Here is a 6,000-nt window from a genome sequence, read left to right as displayed (position 1 = left end):
TTCCTGCAGAACACAGAGCAGAGGTCATCTTTTAACATCAAGTGCATGCTTCCAGTGGGACTAATTTCTAGAAACTGAAGGGTTTGGGTGCTGATGGGGTGCTTGCTCTTTTTCTTTATTGTCAAGTAGCTAACAACAACTTTCTGCTCTGAGTCAGACAGTAAAACTTCTGCTAACTCTACAGCTGATTCTACACTTCCTTGCTGTCAGACAAATTAAGTTCTCTAGAGGAAAGGAGAATAGATCATACACTCTTTTTTATTATTATTATGATTATTATGTAGGTGTTTAGAAGCAGTAATAGCTGCTTGCTGCTGTTGAAAAATTTTCAGAGCCAAAAGAAAAAAAAGATAGTGTTTGCTCTAGATGCACAGCAAAGCAAAATTAAAGATCAAATACATTGCCTGAGAGCCAGGCTTTCTTTTCCATGGTTTGAGAGGTTTTATATTTCTTAAATTTCCCATGTTAGTCACAAACACTTAAGCTGACACTTTGGGCCCAATTTATTCCTGTGGATGTCACATGAGAAATATTACTGCTTGGAGGAAAAACTTGGTTGCACTGGAGTTGCTTCATAGCCTTGCAGTTACCACAAAAATATGTGCACACTTAAAAGTATTACTTTAGAAAACCTAGTCCTATTCTTCCAAACAATTATAAATACTTTCCTCCCACATTTTTCTCAATGAGTGCCTAGACGTGCAGTATGCTGGAACACCCTAGTGCAAAATGATAGCTGTGCACTTAGCTATGTTTTAAACCTTGAGAGATTTCTCTTTCTGTGCTCTTAGATCATTCTCATTTTGATTCCTAGATTTCAGTAACATACATGAATGAATTTGCCATCAAATATTTCTTGAGAATATAGCAAAAGTGGAGCTTGAAGAATAATGTTGCTTGAAAAGGCATGCTAAAAAAGAAGTCCTGAGACAGAATGGTATCCTGGGCAGTACATTCAGATTTCTTTTCCATCTTTATCCCCTTCCCAACATCAGTTCTCTGGCCTTTTATTTGTGCTGAAGGATGTGACATATTACAAGAGTGCATAATTTCAGATTTAACAAAAACCGAAAAGACTATTCCTGCTTACGTGACAGTGTAGGCTCGCAGTATCCTGGGCTGCACTAGGTGAAAGGAGGTGATCTTTCCCCTTAGCTCAGCGTAGACCCGTGGGCAGGGAGCCACAGCAGCCTCCCCTCTGCTGCGCTGCCAGATTCGGCCCGATTCCCCCGACACTTTTCAGATGCTATTTCATGACCAGTTTCATGGAGTCTGGTGCAATAACCTTTATTTTGGTCATTACTCGGACAATACACTCAGCCTGAGAGCGTTTAATGTTACCAGTGACAAAATGAACTCTGATTAAGAAATCATTTCTGGCAGGAGTGCAAAGACATTCTGAAGCAGGTGTTCCTGCCCTCATCCTCCAGTGCTTCCTCTCAATTTCACATCTTATTCACATACTTGCCAGAAATCTGTACATAATAAAGGCTCAAAGTACTACGTTGTAATTCCTGTTGGAAATCAGAGCCTCTCCAATATTTAATTATTCTGAACTGAAATTATGCAGGAGGTTTGTCCCTTTTTCACTAACTTTTTGGAATGCTTTACACCATAAATAAAAATTCAATTTCCTCTTTCTTCTTACTCTCAGTAGGATTAAATAATGCTATAAGAGATAAATCAGATTCTAACTTCTCAAACTTCTTTCTTTGCTTTAGATTTATTTACAATTTCCAAAATACATCATATTTTAACTCAAGCCTCTCTGCCCATTTGCCACGATTGTTTTGTCCTTTCACACAGCCTCTGTCTCAGTAACAGTGGGGTAATGAAATATTTGATTTGTAGGTTTGTCACCACTATTTTTTCCTAAGTCATTCATAGGAGCATGTATTTGCACCCTGATGAACTTAAAATCTTGTCTCTTTTCTTATTAGGAAAAGTCAGACTTCTGTGTAATTAGATTTGTTTAATTTTACATTTTGAGGGGTAAAGATCAAGTCAGCGGTAGTGGGGAAAAAATAATGAGACGAAGCATTCAAAAACTGAGAAAAGAAAGCAGAAATTCTGAAGACAGTGAGGACAGTGGAAAGACTCCATGTCTTCAGCAGAGGCAAGATGTCAGCCCAGGTTACTGTTCAGAAAATATCCAGATGGTTTCCTCTGCCTTTCTTCTCTATGACTTTCTATCAGGTCATCCTCAAATAGATTCAGTCCTCTATTTTTAGTTCATTCATTATTCCTCTTCATCTCCCTCCATGGTGACGAAAGGACAGGTCTGGTGTCAGTAGAAGCAATGTGAAATGAATAGATGTGCTAACTGACCCCTTCACGGCCACATCACAAGAAAGCATTTAGTGCTACTATTTATGGTCCACACAGAGGATTCAAGCTCTTAAATGACTTCAAGATAAAACTATCATTTGGAGGTTACTACCACAGCTTGTCCTACACAATTAGTCTCTAAGCTAGAAAGTTGTTTGGTAGTCACCAAAAAGTGGATTTTGGTTTTCAATAATTGCGAATCATAAATAATAGGAAGATTTGCAAGCATGACTAACATCGGGCAAATCTTTAGGGCAAGATATTGTCTCAGAAATTACTTAGGAAAACAATCTTATCCAAATATATATCATCTATATTTTGATAGCCAAATTTAATCTATGAAATGTAACCTAATTAGATTTTAATGAGATATAATACAAAAAACAATATTTGACATTAAATATTTAGAAAAAAATAGGCTATTATTTTCAATAATTCCACAAGGTCCACAGAAGATCTGGACTCATCAACAGATAGAGGTAAAAGTCTGTAAAATCTGTAAATGCAATGCAGATCTTTTGAGCCATTGTCCTCAGGGCACACATTCAGTGAACTCTTCCTGTATTGTATAGTTTAATACTTTGGTAAGGCTTGGTTTACTTTTACTGTGTTTTTCAAATTGTTTTCCAGGTTGCCTATTTGTGTACATTTTTCAATTTATTTTATCGTTTCTTTTTACATTCCCAGAATTCCGCTTCTACTTGTCTATTTTCTATACTTTTCCTGCAAAGGATTTTAGTGTATATGTTAGCTCAGATATGTAACCTTCATATTAGATAGTTCTCACAAAAAACGCTCAGACGCAAACTGACCCTTGCTCTACCTGACAGATGGGCAGAAAATTCTCTTCTTTTTTGATCTGGGTTGCAGCCAGATTGCATCACTACTGAGGAATCACATGCAGGTAAGGAGACAAAATTAGAGATAAATATCCCAATAAAGATTTTAGTATGTGATGGGAGACCCAACCGTGAAAGGCATGTGGAACAAAAAACTCAGTGAGACCTTAATTTATCTTTTAACAAGTAAATGAAAAATTTCTGAGCAATTGAAGGATGGCCAAAAAGAAGTTGATAAAGAATGGACACTAGCACTGTAATTTGGCAAGATGAATTTGATTGGGTGTTGCAGTATACCAAAAACCGTAGCAGAGGACCTGAAAGATGACACAAAGACAGGGAGACAGAAAAGGTACATAATGCCTAAAATCAAAGTTATATCAGAACTAGGAGATTCTAGGTATCTGACAATCATGCTAAATTTAATCTATATGCAATGAAAGGACATACACCACCAGAAAGGGTTTCCGACTATTCCATTTAGGCAATGATATATGTCATATGATGGGATAAGTGTCTCTCTCCAGGTTTGTTTATCTCTCTCATTTGACTCCGTAGGAGCCACTCCTACTTTTTTCAGATTAAACATTCATGTGACTAAATTAAGGTGAGAGGAATCCTACTCACTCTAACAAACAGCACAATCTAGGTAATGTGCAGTGTACAAAAGAGCTTGGAAGAAGTATCATGGGTACCTAATCACTTAAGTTTTCCTGCTCCAGGACAGCGTGTTCAGTGTCATCAAGAAGACCACAACAATATCACTGAGGAAGGTACCTTGCTCTTTTCCTCATGTGGCCTCTCCGCCCACAAAACAAAAGGTAGAATTATAGATTCATAGAAACATATAGTTGGAAAAGACCTTTAATATTGAGTCCAAGTGTAAACCTAACACTTCACATCCACCAATAAACCCCGTTCCTAAGTGCCACTTCTATGTTGGAAGAGAAGACAAATGGACAACTAAACAGAAAGCAATGAGACTTTTCAGATTTTAAACTGATCGTTGGTGAACATGCGATGTGAGCAGCCATAAAGGTGGCCTGGTTAGAAAGGGAAAATTACTGAACAGAAGAAAATGTCTGCTGAAAAATACTGACAGAGAAATTGCCTGCCAGCCTGGGAGATATGAACCTGGGAACTAGGCCTTTGAACCAGAAACATCCTTGAAAAGTGCAGCTGGCCTCTTCCAAGTACAGCTGGGGTACCTAGAAACTAGAAATATCTTAAGATGCCATCAATAAGCTCAAACCCAAGAAACTGTAATGGCAACTTACCATCTGAAAAAGTGGGAACAGTTTGGGGAAATAAAATTGGTCTGAAAGAACCAAAAATATCATCATCTATTGCCTGTTACAGGTGAAATATCAAAATTAATAGCATCTATTAGCTGCTTGAAGTTGTGACATTCTACACCCTCTTATGTCTCTGATATAAAAAGGACTCAAGTTTTATCCAAAATGGAGCATCTCTCTGAGAATTTACCATGTTGCATGTACTTTTCCTTTCCTAAATACACTGAACTCTCTGCACAAACTTTCTATGAGATCTTGGACTCCCACCAGTGATGCCTGGCTGACTTCAGACTGTGACACAGATAATTTCTGAAGTGAGGCTCTGTTATCTTATTGGTCCCCCCTCTTGGGGTCGGTTTTGTTTGTCCTCCCACCTCTGGGATGGTTGGGTCTCCCTCTGGGATCGGTTTGTCCTCTCTTGTGGGATGGTTTGGCCCCTTCTGAAATCTGCCTAATTCATTTGATACCCATATCACATATCTTTATAAGTAATTTGTCATAAGAACGTCTGCTGTTACATCGTTGGCAAGGTGCTTCACTAATGATAAGTTTGTAGTAATCTGTAACAGTATATACCTACTTGGTTGTTGCTGTTCCTGGTTGTTACTATACAATTGGTTGCTGCTGCTATTAACCGCTGCCATACTGTTGATTGATACTATATTATTGACTGCTGATAGTCATTTGTAATAGCTTATTACAAAAAAGAAATATCTATTGATATAGAATAAATAAGCTATAATCTATTAGATTTAATAGATTTTATATATTAGCTTTATTAATCATAGATATACTTGCTACTAGTGACTTTGTGGTAGTTTACTTGCTAATGGAGGTTTTTGTGGTATTTATGTTATTCTGTAATAAAGTAGAGAAATTTAGAAGATAAAGCCTCCATGTTCTTGTGTATTACTGAATCCTATGAACCTACAGTCATGATCTCTACACACCCTCAGGCTAGGTAACCCTTTAGGTCATGACATCATGTCACCTTGTTAGTAATATTAGAAAGCCAAAGATAAAATGTTAAAATCTGAAGCTGGTAGAGTGGAGTTTATGACCACTTAAGAATCATATAAACTAGGTATATGGGTATATAAAAGATTTGAAGAAATGGATACAAATGGAAATATACAGAAGACAGGATTCCTACTAACAACAATACAATGCTTGTATTCTAAATTAAAAACGTGTCAAGTTTTTCCCAACAGAAGCATTTGTTAGATAGAAAGTTCTCAACAGAGCAGAGAACTATATCATCTACAATTCAAGTTACCACTTAATTCATGCCTCTGCTAAGTCCCCTTTTCTCAAAGAAACAGAGTAAAAGAAGAGATGGATAGGATGTTCATTCTGGAAATCTAAGAATCTGTAGAAGACCCAATAATCTAAGATGAATAATATGAACACCAGTCTATGCAAAATCATAATTCTGCACCTTAGCAAAGAGCATGTGAATAAGAACCATGGAGCTTCCAGACTTAAGAGACTGTGATAGAAAAATGCTAGTGATAAAAACCAGTACAATTAACTGTTTT

Source organism: Accipiter gentilis, chromosome 11 (genome assembly GCF_929443795.1).
Source record: "Accipiter gentilis chromosome 11, bAccGen1.1, whole genome shotgun sequence".
Taxonomy (NCBI): Eukaryota; Metazoa; Chordata; class Aves; order Accipitriformes; family Accipitridae; genus Astur; species Astur gentilis.
The sequence above is the reverse complement of the archived record's forward strand: the minus strand, read 5'-3'. Positions refer to the sequence as shown.